Source organism: Dasypus novemcinctus, chromosome 13, assembly GCF_030445035.2.
Source record: "Dasypus novemcinctus isolate mDasNov1 chromosome 13, mDasNov1.1.hap2, whole genome shotgun sequence".
NCBI lineage: Eukaryota > Metazoa > Chordata > Mammalia > Cingulata > Dasypodidae > Dasypus > Dasypus novemcinctus.
The window spans coordinates 16,441,987-16,459,948 of record NC_080685.1 but is presented as its reverse complement, the minus strand read 5'-3'; the positions used below and the strand labels follow the sequence as shown (position 1 = coordinate 16,459,948).

Sequence of the window (17,962 nt, the reverse complement as noted above, 5' to 3'; positions counted from 1 at the left end):
ATATGACCACAGGCAGAGAAAGAATTTATTGAGACGCTCTCCCAACAGAGTGGGTCAGACTTCAGCCCCCCTCCCCCAGCATGGTGGGGGCCTGAAGAGAGATTTCAGCCCACTCCTGGAAGGGGGTGAGATTTGAATTTATACAGAACTTTCCTAGGCAGGGAAATGATAGTTGGTGGGAGGGGTTTGAGGGTCCGAGTGAGGTGCAGGGACCAATAGGAGGCCCTAGAGATGAAAATTTTCCTTGATAGTGACTAGAAGATAGTGGGTTAGGGAGTTATGGTTTCTTGGCATGCTGCAGGAGCAGATGTTTCTTTGATCTGCAGGAATTTTATCTCCCTCTGATATGTGGGTAGGGAAGGTTTCCATTTCCCTTTACTCCCATCTCTATGTGGTTTCTTTGTTTAACCTGTGGGGAAGTGCCGTGCCCTTGGACATGTAGGCTTATGGGGGATGGGGTTAGCCTTTCCCCAATGCGTATCAGGGGGAACTAAGCTACAGCTTGTTAATTATTGTAAGCCTCTAACAGTGGCAATTAAGATTGCTTTTAGCAGCAGTAAACAAAAGTTCCAGTTCATAGTGGCTTAAATTAATAGGGGGCATAATTTTCCCTCCCATTATAAAAAGTGCGGTCCCCCGTGTTCCAGCTGCTCCGTGTGGCAGGGCCCCTGGTGGAGCTTCCTGCCTTCCTTGCCCCTCCACCCTGTGCTGGCTTCCAGCCTCCGGCTATTTCCTCAGTGTCACAAGATGGCTGCTCAGCTCTGGACATTTTGTGGGTGACGAAGGCAGAAGAAACAAAAGGTTTCCAAGAAGCCAGCTTCCCTCCAGCAGATTTCCACTTGTATCTCATGAGCCAGTGTTATGTGCCATGGCCATTCCAAGCTTCAGGGGAGACAGAAAAGGAAATGTGGAGCTTTCCCTGCCTCCCTGGTAAAGGCAGGCCAGGAAGAGGAAAGCTGTACCAAGCAAGATGTATCAAGTGCTGTGGGGAGCTGAGGAGACCTCGATGCCTAAGGGGCTGAGGGTGGGAGAGGTGAAAGGGAGCAGCGGGCCAGAAACCCTGAAGTGTGGCAGGGCAGAGAGTGCCCTGAGAATGGCTCTTGGTTCTCTTTGATCCAGGGGGAGGCCAGCAATGAGGCTAAACGTGTGGGCGACGCCTGCTTGTGAGTTCACCTGAGGAGTCTGAGTTTTTAAGTACTGCAGTGTGAAATGGCGAGTGTAGAGGATGGAGTAGCTCAGGGAGAGTGGGGGGAAAGCCAGCAGGGCCGCCTACATACAGTCCCTACAGGGAAGGGCAAAAAAAGCTCAGACTGAGACCTGGCAGTGGTAAGAGGCAAAGAGGGATGAATCCCAGAGATTCTTCTCATGTTGGTGGCTCTCGGTGATCATTGAAAGCTAGCGGGAGGCTGAGTCAGACACTGCCCTAAGGCCCCTGGGTTAGCCTCAGGCACTGGCACCTGTTGTTACCTGTTTACTGAAGTGAGGAGAGGAGGAGTGGAGAGCCAGGGTGAACCTTATAAATGTCCCTTGGCCAGAGTAGCCAAAATGGTTTTATCCCTCCCTCTCCCGTGCATGGGTGACTGCGTACCCACTAACATACACCGTAGTTAGCAAAGTCTCGAGTAAGTTCACCTGTCAAGGTAATGCTCCCCCAGAACCCCCAGACGTGCTCAGTGTGAAATGTTTAGAATGTGGAGAAAAACATCAAACAAAATTATCTGTGGTACCACAGTCCCGCAAGAGCTGTTGCAGTTCACATTTCTTTACAATAAAACTGCCACCCATCTCAGGGAGTTCATGGTGCTTCCTAAACAGAAACCCTATGAATTCATACATTCAATACGTACGTGTTAAGTGCTTTATCTTTGTAGCAGTTCTTCTAGGCACTTGGGAATATAACAATAAACAGATTTTTGAATAGTTTTAGTTGGGGAGACACGGATTTGGAGCTCAGAAAAGAGATGAGGACTAGTAAATTTGGAAGTCATTATTAAATCAGTGGCTCTCAACATTAGCTGCCTGTTAGAATCACATGGGGAACACTTTTTTTTGAAGCTATCCAGGTGTGGCAGTTTGATATTATTTTATGAATCCCAAAAAGAGAAAGATTGTGTTTGTAAACTAATCTGTTCCTTGGAGTGGTAGCCATTAATTGCATTAAATTCAGCTGAGGGGCCTTTGATTAGATTGCTTGATAAGCTAGCTTTAGGGCTTTTGATTGGGTGCACCAGTGAGGCATGCCTTGGGTTGAGTTTCTCCCTCCTTGCTGGGGCTAATGTAAACTAAGAGACATAGGAAAAGGGGGCTGCCATGTTTGATGCTGCCATGTGAGAGAGGTTTTGCCCATGACTGCGCTGCAAGAGGGAAGCCCCCAACAGGCTCAAGAAGCTGAGTTCCGGAGAGAGAGAGAAGGCCTGGTAAGTGACAAGCGTTATGCCAAGTTTGCCTGCAGCTGCAGAAAGGTGCAGACCTCAGCAGAGATTGGCGCCATCTTGCTTTGCCTTGTGCCCAGAAAACAGAATCAGCAGTAGCTGACTTTCGTGAGAAAGCACCTCTTCTGGTGCCTCGATTTGGATATTGCACAACCTTGGAAGTGTAAGTTTTTACTTCATATAAATCCCTTTTATAAAAGCCAACACTTTTTCTGCTACTTTGTGTCGGCAGCCCTTTGGCAAACTAAAATACCAGGCCTGCACTCCATCTCAGACCAATGGCAATGAATTTCTAGTAGATTTAAGTCTAATGTGCAGTCAGGGCTGAAGGACCACAGGTGTAAAGATGACATTTAAAGCCATGGGTCTGGGTGAGATCAGCCAGGGCACAGCTGCCCAAAGGGTGACGATGCAATCAGTAGGGTACACCAGGCTAGGGGCTCAGCCCTTGGCGGCCAGAGCTGTTGGGTTGGCACATTGTCGTCTTGTTCTGGTCCATGGGGTGAGAAAGAGGAAAGCCTGGCCTGGGGAGTGAGTGTAGAGGAAGGAGAAGTCCGAGGACCAGACTTTGAAGGGCTCTTTCTAATGTGGTGGACTCACCAAGGAAGGAACAGGAGAAGAAACTGAGATGGATCTGTGAGCTGAGAGTGGCTGCAAGAGGTCCGTGTGCCTGGGGCCAAGGGGAGGAAGCGTTCCAAGAAAGAGGGGTAGTCAGGTTGGTCAGATGGTCCTTAGAAGTTGAGAAAGATGAGGTTGGAATTGACTTGGGGATTTGGGAAGGTAGGAGCCATTGGTGCCCGTGAGAGGGCAGAGCCCTTTTCGAATGGCAGCGCCTGTTGGACCGGCTGAAGGGAAGCGCGTGCTGAGTCCAGCTCTCCCCACTAAACCCTTAGCAGTGAGTGAGGCCTCTCTCGTGGGCTCACTGCTTCTGTTTCCCCTCTTAAAATGCAGCGTTTCCGTGACTTTGAACATTTCAAGATGACATTGAATCAAATATTTAAACTTTTCGAGTGTGGAGCACGAATCCCCTCATTAAGGTGTCAGTGCTGTAAGTGATGTGTCATGGGTTCCTCTGGCTTCAGTCTCTCTTGAATTCGGCTTTGCTATAGATAAAATCCTCACCGATTCCCTGGGCATGTGCAGTTCCGCTTTTGCCAGTCTGCCTCAGGAGAGGGTGTTCTAGCTTAGTGAATCCCAGCTACTTCCCACGTGGTGTGAGTAGGGGTGCCACACCTCACCGGCTGTCAGGCAGTAGGTTCTCAGTAAACATTCATTGACTCTTAGGGCAAAAAATACCCCTAAGGAGTCACTGCAGCTGCCATGGGGAGAAGTGGTGAGTGCTGTGGCCGCTTGGGAGGAGTCTACCCCCGCCACCCTGTTCCTCCTCTGCGCAGCCATTGATGGCGCTCAGTCAGGGCCCGATAAAGGCCAGAGGTTTGACGCTGAGCAGGGCTGCTTTGCCTTTTGGTTTCCATTCCACTCTGGTGGATTCTCGAAGAATCCTTGTGTGCTTATGGTATGGCGGTTCCTTAGGATGATGGAAATTTGGGTTCAGCTTGGGGTACTGTATTTGTAGCTGATTCCAGTTCCTGCAGCCTTAGTGAAATAGCATTTTCCAGAACACTGCACGGCATGACCGGTTTGTAAGACCAGGAGCCATTCCTGACTGCAACCCTCCAGCCTGGCTGTTGGATCTGGCTATTGGATTGTGTTCCATATTGCACAAGAGAAGACAACTGATTTCTTTAAGTCCCTTGAAACTATTGAGGAAACCCCAGAATTTATTCCCCCTTATTCATTCAGGTCCTATACTTTTGGGTTACCTATAGCCTGGGAATTTGTACCCTCAAAGAACTTTATGTATGAGGTCTTAACTTTTCCATCCAAGGATGTTATAGGATCATTACAGATTTGGGGGTTTTAAAATTGTTGGCATCATATTTGGCTGCACTTTAACGTTTGTAAGTACCATATCTTTATATAATTTATCTTCTGTTTATATGGTATGGTTTACTTTTAGTCCTAGGCTGGATTTTACTTTAAAGAAGTCCTTTTAGTTTGCTAAAGGCAGTCAATGGAAAATATCAGAAATGGGTTGGTTTTTATAATGGGAATTTTTAAGAGGGTCACACCTCAGTGAAGTATGCAAAGGCCCCCAGCTGAATTCAACCCACTCAAAGGGTCCCACACCCACAGGAATGGACCAATTTAAGAACATAATTTTCTGGGGGCCACAAAAGGTTCAAACCAGCAGGTTTGAACGCCTACTAGAGGTACGTCCTACTAGAGGTACTAGATAAACCATACCCGTTCCTACGTCCACATTTCAAAGCCTCAACTGTTTTACCTTTTTCCTTATAGATATATTCAAATACATACAAAAGTACAGAAAGTTATACAGTGGACATTTTCTGTTCCCACGAACCAACTATTAACATTCTGAAGCCGGCCGTTCTTGTTTCCTTTAACCCTCCCACCACCCTGCCTTCCCTTTATTTATTTTCCTGGCTTATCCTATTAGTTTTTGCTAGGTTGATGCTGTGGTAATGTGGTCCCCCCAGTCGCAGCGGTTTACAGTCATGAAGGGTAGTTTCTTGCCCACGTTACGTGTGGGTCCATGTGGTCCTGCTGCGCTGCTTCGGTTTGGGGCCAGCTGGTTGAGAGGCTCTCAACCCAGGCTGTCCCGAGAGGCTGCAGCACTGCGTGGGCCCTAAGCCGAAGTGGAGAGGGGAGATTCCCTAGGAGAGGCCTGACTGAATCATCAGGTACCTGAGAAGTTAAAAGGTGCTGTGTTTTATAGCAGAATCAAAGTGATAGCACTGGTTTAAATTAATCTGCCTCCCCACCCCCAGCTTAGTCCCTGAGGGTCCTACTCAGGGGGCGTTAGCATTCAAGACCCTAGATTGAATCCACTCTCCAGAGGATGTATCAGGAAGTGCTTAAGTATCTAGTCTAGAGAAGCCTTTAATTAGCATAAGGAGTACTGAATGTAATTTTTCATTGGCAAAATGTGTGGCTGTTGATTGACTAGAAATATTGTTCCCTCCCCTTGCATGAAGGGGTATCAGATCTTTTGAGAATGCCAGGAAACTGATTTCCTTCAGAATGGCCAGTGGTTGGTTCGGGGGCTACGTCTTGTTCTATGTTCTGCCCCCTTAGTAAAGGCTCCCGAGCACTGCCACCATTTCCAAGAAGCAGAAGGTACTTGAACGCAGCTGCCAGAATTGCTTTGCACCTGCCTCTGCTGAGTCCTTCGTGAAACTGCTTGTTCAAGTGCCTGAAGGAGAGAGAGCTTGGACTTCCCTGAGCTTACAGGAACAGGCGGTGGTACTACTGTGTGCCTCTGTCATTGTAATAATATACCGCCTGGTAGTGAAATTTCAGGGGAGGGAACTTACAGTTCTGATCTACCTTTAATCATTGGAACCCACTGGGTCCTGCCCATTAGAATGTGCCCCTAGCGAACAGGAGGCCCTGTCGGCACGGGTCAGCTCAGCTCGCAGGGAGGGTGGAAGAACCTGAGGAGCCCGTGGCCTTGCCCGGGGGAGGGTCACTGGTGTCCTCTCAAACGACAGCCCCTACACTGGCGATTGTTCCCCAGGAGCTGTTTTTAAGGTCTCAAGTTCTTACCAGGGACTGCTTGAATACCATGGGATCATCGACATGAAAGAAGATGTTTTAAGACACATGGGAGAAAGAGCGGGCATGCAGATAAACTCTAGTATGCCTGGGCGCAGCTTGGCCAATTCGAATCAGGGACACATTGCTGAAATAACTGCTATCTCTTTCAGCATCAGCATAATCATTTACCTTCCTGAGTACCTTATACGTGCCAGCACTTGTGCTTTGGGTGGGTTATCCCATTTGATCCTCATAATACCTGCATGAGCTGGGAAGTAGTATTCACACTTAACAGTCACTTTTGACTAAGGCAGGGCCTCAGGGCTGCGCAGCTAGTAAGAGGCAGAGCCTGCATACCAATGTAGGAAATGTGATGCTTCAGCCTGTTCACCTAAACGCCGCCTTTGATTTACAAGCACCTATACTGATACTTGAACAAAAGTGGGTTCTTCCACCTGATGCTGTAGAGGCCAGTTCTGGAGACTGCAGGGTTTCAAAGAGAGTGTTTATTTGCTTGCGCACAGCAAAGGAGGGCAGTGGCCTAAGGGCCCCAAACGGCCTCTCCAAGCTGTAATGCTGATAGTTTCATAATTTAGTTTATACTAATGGGTAATTTGGGGTGGGGCTGACTCAGGTCCCTCATTAATAAACACTAAGGGCTCCTTAGCGACATAAAACAGGGATGAAGGTTTTATAGGCAAGGTTACTTACAGGATCTTTACAATCACAGCCATCCAGCATCAGGACATCGGGGATAGGAGGGTACAAGACAGGAGCAAGGGTTCTACGGTCACATGATATGGGTTATCTGGTTTTACAATTATTAGCAGAGGTCGAGGCATCTGGATTCCAGTGTAGCAAGTTTTAGTCATTTCAGGTATTTACTTTTGACTGATGTACAAGATATAGAAGGCAAAAGGGCATGTATATAATTCAGTAATCATAGTCATTGTTAACTCTCGGTTACAATATTGCAAAAGGCCTTTTTGTTTGCACCTTCCTTCCTGTGTTCTCAAGGCCTTCAAAGTCTTTAGGGTCTAATTGAAAAGGAAAAAAGGTTCACTTTTGTCCAGAAACCTCGTCCTCTCAAAGGCTTAGAGATTCCCACCAAGGCAAAATGAATACGAGAGAAACTTTTCTCCCAGGGTCACTTACAGAAACACCGTGAAAGGAGAAGAGGCTCCCCATCCCTTCATAAAATAGTTTCGGGCCACTCTGTCTTCAGGTCTGGAGTTAAGTTTTGAGGCTAAACAAGAATTGCATGGGGGTAGGTGTTGAAATGCAGCATCTGGGGAATGACTGCTTTCCTCTTGTCATTAGCGTTTTTTTTTCTGTGACCCATTTAGCCCGTCTTCCACAGGGAACATGTCAGACAGTTCCCTGGGGAAGAGAAACGTCAGTCCCTGAGCTGTCTGCACAATTCATGCCCAGAGGAAACAGCCCTTGGCATGAATTTTAAAACCCTGTTTTCAAAGTGCATCTCTGGGAAACCATTACTGTGTAATAACTTTTAAACCTCTGAGTAGTGATTGCTGCAGGATAATTATGTCACGCCCAAAGATGACCTGAGGGAAGTTGCAGGTGGAGGAAATATTGCTTTGGTTAATATATTAGGAAGCCTACTTCAAAATATTGGGGCTTTGGGAAAAACCAGAACAGTTGTCTCCATTGGCTTTTTCAGCTTTTCTTCACGCTTTTTGTTAAAATTTGTAAGAAATGATCAAGAATGAGTGAAGGTAAAATAAAAATAAAGGAGTAGACATGCTAGGCTATAACTTCCTCCTCGGCTGCGCCGTTTTCCGTAATAATCTGACCTCAGGTCGGGGCTCTGTCTTCACAGGTACCAGGGGTAGAAGAGTGGGTCTGTGCCTCAAGATAAAGGCCAAGGAATTGGCACCAGGTGGGGCAGGGATGACCTGGACATTTTGTCTAGGTTTGACCAAAGGTGAACAAAAGTGGAAAGAAATCCTGGGAGTACCCGAAAGTCAAAATGGGCCGGGCCAAGCAGACGTCAGGGCTCAAGACTCCAGCAAGGGATCGGGATAAGTCTGAATTTGGAGCAGGTTGTGTTGGGAAAATAAAATGAAAAACACAACCTCCCCACCCAGGAAAGCTCTCCACCACAGACGAGCCAGAAAACCCATTTTATTATTAAATAAGCATTAAGTCCAAATGGGGTACATCCCAGGCCATTTGGTAAAGAGATGGCAAAGGCAGAAAGAGATCTCACCCAAGCAGATACAACCCATTACACACACATCCTCAAGATAAAAGTAAGCATCTGCCAGCACCCATTTGTCACATGTCAGTCATCAAATTCACTTGAAATTGGAGTGGTCTTTGTGTTTGCTGATTGACTCCATATAAAACTTCTCATATCTCTGACTGGTAGATAGTTAGAACTTGGAGCCCAATGGCCAAGTTAAGCTCCCATGGAAATGGTGCTACCTTCCATGACGTTTACACTTTGGTGTAATTGCTCCCAGATCCTTGAGAAAGACATTCCTGGGTTGTGAACCTGGCCACAGCCTTATTTAACTTTTAAGATTTACTTACCTCTCAAAGGAGCAGAGAAAGGATTTGCAAGTGTGTGTGTGGATTTAATTTTAATTTTTTTTCCTGATTTATATTAACCCTCACAGTAGCCTGAGATGAGTTTAGGTCCCTTGGGTTATGAGGGTCGGGGCAAGTTTCTGGGAGCTCCCAGATTGGTCAGCCAAGCCTGGTGGTTACTGCCTTAGGCCACATCTAAGGGCCATTCAGTCTGGAAATACCCAAGGATTATTCCACCTTCACTTGTTTTTTTGTGTGGTTTTTTTTTTTTTTGGTCATCATCCACCAAGCATGCCTCTTCCATTTTTTTTCTTGTTCTTCCATTACCACTACCCCTAGGACAAGATAAAAGATTGGTAAATGCATGAATATAAACGAAGGTTAAGAGTTAAATAATTATGATTACTGAAACATAGATGCTTTTTAAATTAGCCAAAAGGGTTAATATCCAAAATTACTGAAACTGGCTGGACTGACTTCAGCCTTTGTCTGTGGTCATCTCCAGCTAAAATCCTGCCATTGTAATGATTACTCCAGCTGGATCTTACCTTTGTATATGAATATCTCTATCGAAAGGGTGACCACTTTCCTCTGCTTTATCCTTATGAAAAACCTTGTAGCTGACTGTTGTTTCCGGTACCCGCTCTCCCCGACGCCTTCCTCTCTGACTCCGGTTGTAACTATATGACCCACCCTCATCCCAGCCTGGCCCATTAATGTTTATTAAAGAAATAACCTGTGCAAATTCGACCCCAGTTACTCATTAGCTTCCTGATGTTGTAAAGTACTAGGATTTCTGAAACTGGGGAGGCAGTTAGGCCATGAGGCCTGCTATGCGCCATTACTTGCACAACCAAATAAACTTTTTCTCTCTTTGAAACCCTGGTGTCTCAGGCGCTGGCTTTAATACACACAGGGAGAAGAGAAGCCGCTTCTACTCCGTATCACGGGCTTGGGACACGTTGGTTCAGATCCCACCCCCCTTGTACTACTAAGTCTCTTGGTTGCTTTATCTCTGCCTACATACCTGTGTGCCAGACCGCAGGTGGAGATGAAAAGACCGTGCTTTTGAAGGTAGCGCTGTGCCCGGGACCTGATACATAGCAGGTGCTTTACATCTGTTTTCTCATTTAAACCCTCCAGCTTTTCCCAGCTGTAGGGAAGGAACGAGGGTTAACAGGTGACAAATTCAGAAATAATGTACAAGTTCCAGGAGCGCATATTATCCTGGGCCATATTTGCTGACTTTTTCTTAAATGCCCTCGAGGCATTTAAGCTCTCCCATTCCTATCTGGTACACTCTGTCTGATTTGGTTACTGGAACAAGCTCCTTGGGGTGGCTGCCTTAGCCTGGCTCTGGTTACGCCCTCTTTCCCCAGCTGAGGCGGAGTAAATGTGGAAGCATCTGGGTCATGCTAGACCAAGCTCTTTAATTTATGGTTTGGTAAATAATTTTCCCCTTAATTTTCAGTTTATCATAAAATTACATTGTACTTTTGTGGGTTTGAAGTCCTTAGGAAAGAATGTTTGAAAAATAGATAAAACTTTGTGGAATGATCAGCAATTATAATATTGACCCCTCTGCTCTCAAATGGGCTCCAGGATTAAAGTAATGGTGGGAAAGTATAATTTTAACTCCCCTTTATTTATTTGATCTTAGTCTTAAAATTATGAGTACTTTTAAAAAAAGTTAAAATGTTATATAGCATGCTACTTTAAAGGCTTTTCTAAATAATCTGTCATGCAATTTAAGAGAAGAAATAATTTTTATGGTAACATACATAAGATAAAACTTGCCATTTTGACCATTTTTAAATGTCCAAATAAGTAGCATTAATTACACGTACAATCTGCTACCATCATCACAATCTGTTACCAAAACTTTTTCATCATCCCAAAAAGAAACTCTGTACCCATTATTAAGCAAGAACTCCTCACACCGCCCCCTCCCCTTCCCCCCCCCCCCCCCCCCCCCGCCGCTAGATGCCTGTTAACTTCAGAGTTTTCCTTTCTATCTCTTGGAATTTCTTGCAATTTGCTTATTCCTAATATTCTGTGAGTGGAATCATGTATTTGTCTTTTTCTCTCTGACTGCTTTCACTTAGCATAATGTTTTCAGTGGCCCTCCGTGTTGTGCCTTGTGTCAGAACTCCATTCCTGTTTGTGGCTGAGTAATAGTCCACTGTGGGATATACCATATTTTGTTTATCTACTCATCAGTTGATGGATGCTTGTGTCATTTCCACATTTTGGCTATTGGGAATAATGCTGATATGGACATAATTAGTGTAAAACCATCAGTTTGAGTTCCTGTCTTCAATTCTCTGGGGTCTTGTGAGTTGTTTGTCAGATTTTTTGTTCGCTGAGGCCCTCTCCTTCCCCCATCTCCACCCCCACACAAAGGCAGTCTCATGGAATTATGGAGTGAAGGATTCCTATGTTTTTGAAATATGACTATGTGGAGTTCTAGGACAGCTGCGTTAATAATATGAAGGAATTCAGTCATTTTTCTACCTCCAATGACATAGCAAGGGCATGAAATGACAGGCTCAATAGATGGTACATGTGAACAGCTCTTTATTGTCTGCTCTAGCCTGGGAAGGTAAATTACCTGATTTTCCTCATCAGGAACAGGTATGGTCTAATTAGCAAGCAATGCCTTTGAATAACTCTTGTGCCTACACTCTTACAGCATATAATATTTCCTGCAAAATTTACTAAAATGTAACTGAAAAAATGTAAGTGGCCCATTTAGCACACTGATAAAACCATGGTGGGTCAGAAGCTGGGACAAATGATCAATAAACAGGAAGAAAAAAATGAAAAACCCACATTCTGAATTAGAATCAGAACAGGAAGCCAAGAGAGAAAATGTTAGACTAGCGAGCAGTCTCTTAAGTAAACAAAAACTATGTACGTGCACACCTGCGAGGAGGTGGGGGAGGGAAGCTGAGGAAGATTTTGAAAGCCGCCTTGGAAAAAGAGGCTCAGGTCAGGGCCCGGGGCCAGCTCTTCCTTGGTGATCACAGAGCTGCGCACCGTGTGCCCCGCGTTGAGCGCGGTTCCTGCCATCCAGGAAATGTGTGTGAGCCCCTGGGAGTGAGTTCTGCTGGTGAGCCACTGGAAGAGCATTCCAGGAGCTGTTCTTCTGTTTCTGCTAATGTGCTTTCTTTTGAGCTGGCAGTTTGCATAGTACATAGGAGTAGAAGGAAATGTTAGTGACCACATGACCCATTCTGTTGTATCTTCTTACCAGTGACTTGAGCACCTGACGGGACTGTTTTTGACCTGTTGTTTGTAACAGTGGAGAAAGAAACGGAAATACAAACTGGTTAAATAAGCAGAGGCGCTTATGTACTAAGGAATACTATGTTTACAGAACAGGGTAGATCTTCATTACGCAACATGGAACAATCTCCTGGGTCTAATGTCAAATGAAAACGCAACAGTTGGAGAACAATAATACATGGAGAATACTATTTATGATAAAAACAATAAAGCTAGATTTTTCTAGAAGTATGTAGATGTATATAAATGCTTAGAAAAAAGGAACTATTGGATACCAACTCATACCAGTAGCCTAAGGGGAGAAATGGAGTTGAAGAAGAGGTGGGGGGAGCAGATGTCACAAGCAGTTGAGCACCTGCTTCCCACATGGGCAGTCCTGGGTTCAGTCCCCTAAAAACAAAACAACAAACAAAAAAAACCAACTCAGGGGAGCTGATGTGGCTCAGTGGTTGAGCACTGGGTTCATACATACAAGGTCCTGGGTTCAATCCTTAGCCCTGGTACCACCAAAAAAAAAGGGGGGATTTTTGCTTCATCAGTATTATTTTTGAGATTTTTACAGTGGAGATGTACTTATGCATTAAGTAAAATTTTTTGTAATGTAAAATTTGATTTAAACTTTTGCCTAATATTTATACTACTAGCCTCTTTGGAAAATAGCTCTTCTCGGAGCCATTGACATCCTATCTTATTTGGCTAGTGTTTGGCAATTGTTTATTGACAGATGATTCTCTATGGAGTTGTCAACATTTAAGTTAACAAATGGGAAGATCAAGGTTGTACTGGACTTTATTCTCTGCTTATCACTTAATCAGTTATTGTTATAGATATGCCTTTTTTCCAAGATTGCTGCTAATTCTTTATGATTTCATGGTTTTCTGGCACAATTTAGGGGCATTTCTCTATCCTCTCCCTCCTTGAGGCATCTGCCACTTAGCATGGTGGTTCATCCATGTGGCTTTCAACCAGACTGGGAGGATATGGAGCTTACATTCTCTGGCACTGATAGAATAGTTGATAGATTTTATGCCAGCCTACCTTCTGGACCCGTGGAATCAGCCCAGACTCTGTGTTCCCCTACCATCCCTGTGTGACAGTTTCATAGCTCTTTGTTCATCCCTGAACACTGTTTTCTCTTTCTCCCTTTCTCTTATTCCAGAGACTCAGCATCATATTCAGTTCCTTGGAGCCATAGAAAGGACATGATTATCCTTTCAGTGGTGACCAGTCCCATCACCACCTCACCATAGCCTCCTAAGAAACAGTGTTAGCACTTGAGTTCACTTTTGATCTGTCATTGACCTTTGCATAACATAACTTCTGGAGTGGGACAGTGGAAAGGTGATGGGCTCTACCTATTATTTGTACGGTCTTGAGCAAGCTGTCTAAACTCTTAAAAACTCAGCCTTCTCATTTGTCAAGTGGAAATAATATGTTTAGGGTTATAATTCCTGTTATGAAGATTCAGAATTACACATGTACTTGGATGCAGGCACACAAGTACGCACATAGTAATCAGCAAGTGACAGCAGTTTTCACTGGGTATTTGAAGCTCATCTTCCTCCTTCACAGCACTTCAGTCTCCTCAGATTGATGCATGGTGGCCCTTGCCTAAGTTACTCCTCATTGTTCTTTTACCATGCTGCCATCTCTAATTGAACTCCCATTGCAGAAGCTACAAGTCCCATTTGTGGTATTCAAAGCCGTTTGCTCGGCTCCTCCAGCTCTAGATTCGGTGTGCCCTTGTAATCCATCTCAGCACGCTAAGCGTATAGCTGCAGTGTCCTAACCGCTGACTCTGTCTCTCTGGTTGTTAACAAGAAGCCATCAGTGATTGAACAGAAGGAACAAGAAGCATTTAGAAAAGTATTAAATGAATGGGGCAGTATTGAATGGAGCCCTGTATTAGCCAGGGTTCTCCAGGGAACCAGGACCAACCGAATATATACATATGTAAATATTATAAGATTTATTCTAGGAATTGGCAAGTCCAAATTCCGTAGGGCAGGCCTCGAATTAGGAATTCAGATGAAGGTTTCAGTGAATTCCCCAGGAGATACTGCCTGGCTGTAGTAAATTGAAATTCTTTGACTGCTAAAACCATCAGTTCTCCCTTTAAGGCCTTCAACTGACTGCATGAGACTTCTCATTGTTGAAGGTAATCTTTTTGATTGTAGATGTAATTAGACATAGATGCAATTAACTGGTGATGTAAATCCATGAAATATCCTCACAGTAACAATCAGGCCGATGCTTGCTTGGCCGCACAACTGGACACGATAGCCTAGCTAAGCTGACCCGTGAGCATAACCGTCACAAGCCCGCTTTCGTCCTGGTCTCTATCTCCGCTCAGTCTGGTTTAGATCTCCCTTGAGCGTTCTCTCACTAGTAAACAAACTTCCTTTTATAAGCAAAGTAGCAGAAGCTAAACTTTCCCTGTGGTGTAGATAAAGGGGTTTGGAAGGATGAGTTGAGTTTCTCCATGTGCAAGTCTCTGAAAACTTGCTGTCAAAAGGAATTATGAAGATGGGTATGGCAAGATACCAGGAAGTGACCATTTATTAAAATTGTGGAGCAAGAACTTATTTCTAAGAAAGGAAGGGGCGGGGAAGGGAGTCAGCCTGGCCTGAATTCAACCCTTGCTCTACAGGGAGTTTCTTCCACTGTATTGTTGACTGACTCTGTTGGGTAGCACTGTTTTGGGGGAACCCGGTGAGATACAACGTAGCAGGGGACAGGGGCTCTACCTGGGACGGGCAGGTCACAGTCCAGTGGGAAAGAAAGTGAACATGCTAAAGTTCAGGATTGCAAATTAAAGTTTTTCTTGCAGAAGAGGAAACATTGCAACCAATTTCCTCAGACCAGTATCTCTTCTGAGATTGATTTCAGAATCTGAGACTCCTTGTAGCTTCTTTTTTTTCAAGCTAAGTTAATGGAGAATTATACAGTTTTCTATACCTAAATAAAGAATGTAAGGAAATGGGAGTATTTATACAAGTTGTACCTTTCTCAGAAGCATCTGGTACATGTGAAGCAATTGCATACCATCGATCTTCTAAGTAGCAACCCACAAAGGTTCTCTGTCTTGGACCTCATTCAGGAGGACTTAAGTACCAGAAAAATCAGAAGGCCTGGAAGTAGCATGGCATGGACTCAGATTAGGTGTTCTAGCATAGTGTCAAGGCCAAATTTCTTAGACTGTTACCAGTTTGACACTCCACTATACTAGTTATAGCAGGAATCCCAGCAATTGTAGAATAGGAGTTTAGAGCACAAGAATATTTCTAAGTAGAAGTTTCATGGTGTGATCTTAACTAAATCTGTGAAGTCACTTTTCTCCCATTGACTTTTTTATATGCTCAGTCTTTGGGGCCCTAAAATTATGAAAAGCCATAAAAATTTTAAGAATGTCAAATATGTGAGATTTACTGACATTTAATTCTTCATTGTTTGTAATGGATCTTAATGTGATTATACAATTTGAAAATATGAGCTTTGCTGCTGCAATATTTATCTGGGGCTCAATGACTGAACTTGAGTAAATTATTGACTTCATTACAATTCAAGAGAGCAAAGGTTTCTGTCTGATACATTAAGCTGTGTGTTCCAAAGGAATTGTTGTGTCGCCAGTGCAGTGAATGGTTTTCCCAATATGGCCTGCATTAAAGTGTAGAGAATGCAAGTGAGAGGTAAGTTTTACATTTTATTTTCCACTAATGAATATTATTTATGTAAACATCAGTGAAGAAATTGGCTTTCACTAAGGATCTCTGTGATGTCAGTGACTTTTAATCTCTTAGTGGGAACATATTATTGGCATAAAAATTCACTACTGCAGGCAGAACTCCTAAAGCCTTGTAATGATTATCTCCATTGCTTCCTAGTTAATGGAGATTAATTTAGTTAACATTCTAATAAAAAGAGCTATCATAGCCTGAGAGTCAGAATTTTACCCTAAAATATTTAAATATGAAAAGTCTGTTTACTTTCTTTCCTACAAGAATCCAAATCATGTAATTTATTGGGAACAGGTGGTATAAGAGCTGGACTATGTGAAATCACTTTTAGTAAAGCTAATCTGTAAAGCACTACGACAAACTTAATAAAACAGTGAGAGTAAAGGTTCTTACCTGATACAATTGTCTCCGCTAACAATATGATGCCTCTGTAAATGCCAAAGGATAGTCCCATTCCAGCACCCTCTGGTGTGACCCTTCTGTCACAGGAACTTCATCATCTCTTAGGAGTTTTTGTCAGAAGTGTGTAACTAAATTTGTGAATTGTTTTCCAATGGCTTTGATATGGTTAAATAAAACTCTATATCATATGCTGGTGAACTTCACAATATCCTTCCTGAGTATCAAGCCAAAATCTAAGCCCCATTGGCTCCAGTTTTTCTTTGCTATGTAGGCTGCTTTACTCAGAACAAGTCTCATTTCTTCTCAACTAGACCTTCAGCTTTTCCCTGCTTCCTCATGCCTCACGACCGTTATCTGGCACACTTTGACCATCTTCGTGTTTTTCTCTGGGGCCTCCAGTTTACCCACGTTCCTCTTTAAGAACCATTCCCAAAATTGGCCGCTGTTTTCCGGAGACAGTTGGAGGAGTTGGAGACCAAATGGATTCAGGAACTTGGGCTCAGAACAGTGGTTCTCAATCATTTGGAGACGTGCACCTGTTTTGAGTATCTGAGCTCTGGGATGAATCTCTTCATAGAAAAACGGATATGCGTGCTGGTGTCTAATTTCAGAGAGTCCCGGGGACTTCCTGTAGCTTGTTCATCAACTGTACAACAGCAGAGTGAGAAGCCCTGACTCTGTTGTTTTGAGGCTGTGCACCAGAATAACCAGGGAAGCTTTCTAATAACTGCATATATTTTTTGTTATTTGTTTTTAAATAAAGCTGTGGTTAGACCCTGGGATCTTCCCAAATTTCCTTTTCAAATGGTGCTTATAGCTGAATTTTTAAATATATTTTTAATTATTTCCATGGGATAAATTCTTATAAGCTGAATCACCATGTTCAAAAGAATAACCATTCTAAAGATTTACTTAGATATTGCCAAATTGTCCTCCAGAAAGAGTGTTAATTTACTTTTCCCACTAGTGAGTCAACTTTTAATGTAACTGATTTTTTGGTTTTTTTGTTTCCTTGAGAGGGGACAAATGTTATTTCGAATTTCTTTAATTACTCAGAGGTTAAACATTTTTCATATTTACCAATTTTATTTCTTAGGTAAATTGAATTTATGTAATTACGTTTTTCTGTAATATTAACTTTTCAATTGGGAGAAAGAGAATAACTACATACACCTGGGCTCTACCCCTGGCACTGGTATAAGACAGAATTCTATGGGTTTAGTGAGTGGCTTGATTTTAAACAGGATATGTTTTGGAGGTCTAGCTTTGAAACCCCTTTTAATTATAATCGCATATACGAGCTTTTTTTCAGAATCCAATTTCATTAAAAATGCATTTGGTTGTTTTTGTTTTTGTTTTTCCCTGAACGGACTTGTTCAGACATGTTAGTCCTTTCAGGAGGAAGTGCTCAGGAGGTTTTACAATTTGTCCACCCAGCCTCACACGTGGCTGGGTTCTCCATCATTGGCACCTGTTGGATGAAGAGTCTCTTGATTGGCTGGATTTGAGAACCACCCAAACCTAGTGGAAAGTAACCATTCATATGTTTTTGACCTTCAGTCCTAATGGGGTTTTTGTTTTGTTTTTAATGTTTGTTTTGTGGAATTTAGGGCAACTTTGAGCATATGGAAATGACAATGAAAAAAAAATCTTAAGGATTCTGAATGTTCCCTTTAACCAGATAACTGGGCACAATATTAATATTTGAAAATATATGTTCAATCCTGTGATGTGGTGTTCTTTAATCTTCTTTTTTTTCCTCTCTTAAAATATTGTCTGTCTCTTAATTAACTCTACCCACCCTCCACTGTACCCTTATCAACTTGGTTCTACACACACATCCTTCTTTGTCAGTTATTCCTGACTCATTGCATGAGTCATTTGTTTTGGGGGTGAATTGTAGCCTGGCATTTGGGTATGAATGGGGTT

General features: G+C 43.5%; 1 protein-coding gene and 1 long non-coding RNA gene across 3 annotated transcripts in view; one reads left to right on the top strand and one right to left on the bottom strand.

The window, feature by feature from the left end:
• The window catches only part of KCNK1 (potassium two pore domain channel subfamily K member 1), a 51,483-nt gene that overhangs the window by 23,640 nt on the left and 9,881 nt on the right, over nucleotides 1-17,962 (top strand). The gene's annotated exons all lie outside the window — the stretch shown is intronic.
• Nucleotides 7,842-16,924, bottom strand: LOC139436261 (uncharacterized). Of its 2 annotated transcripts, none has more exons than XR_011645359.1 (3): nucleotides 16,025-16,924; nucleotides 9,634-9,759; nucleotides 7,842-8,941 (listed from the first exon to the last, which is right to left on the bottom strand). It is a non-coding gene; the product is annotated as an uncharacterized lncRNA (long non-coding RNA). The 2 variants fall into 2 exon arrangements; XR_011645358.1 differs by lacking the exon at nucleotides 16,025-16,924 and adding an exon at nucleotides 14,899-15,098.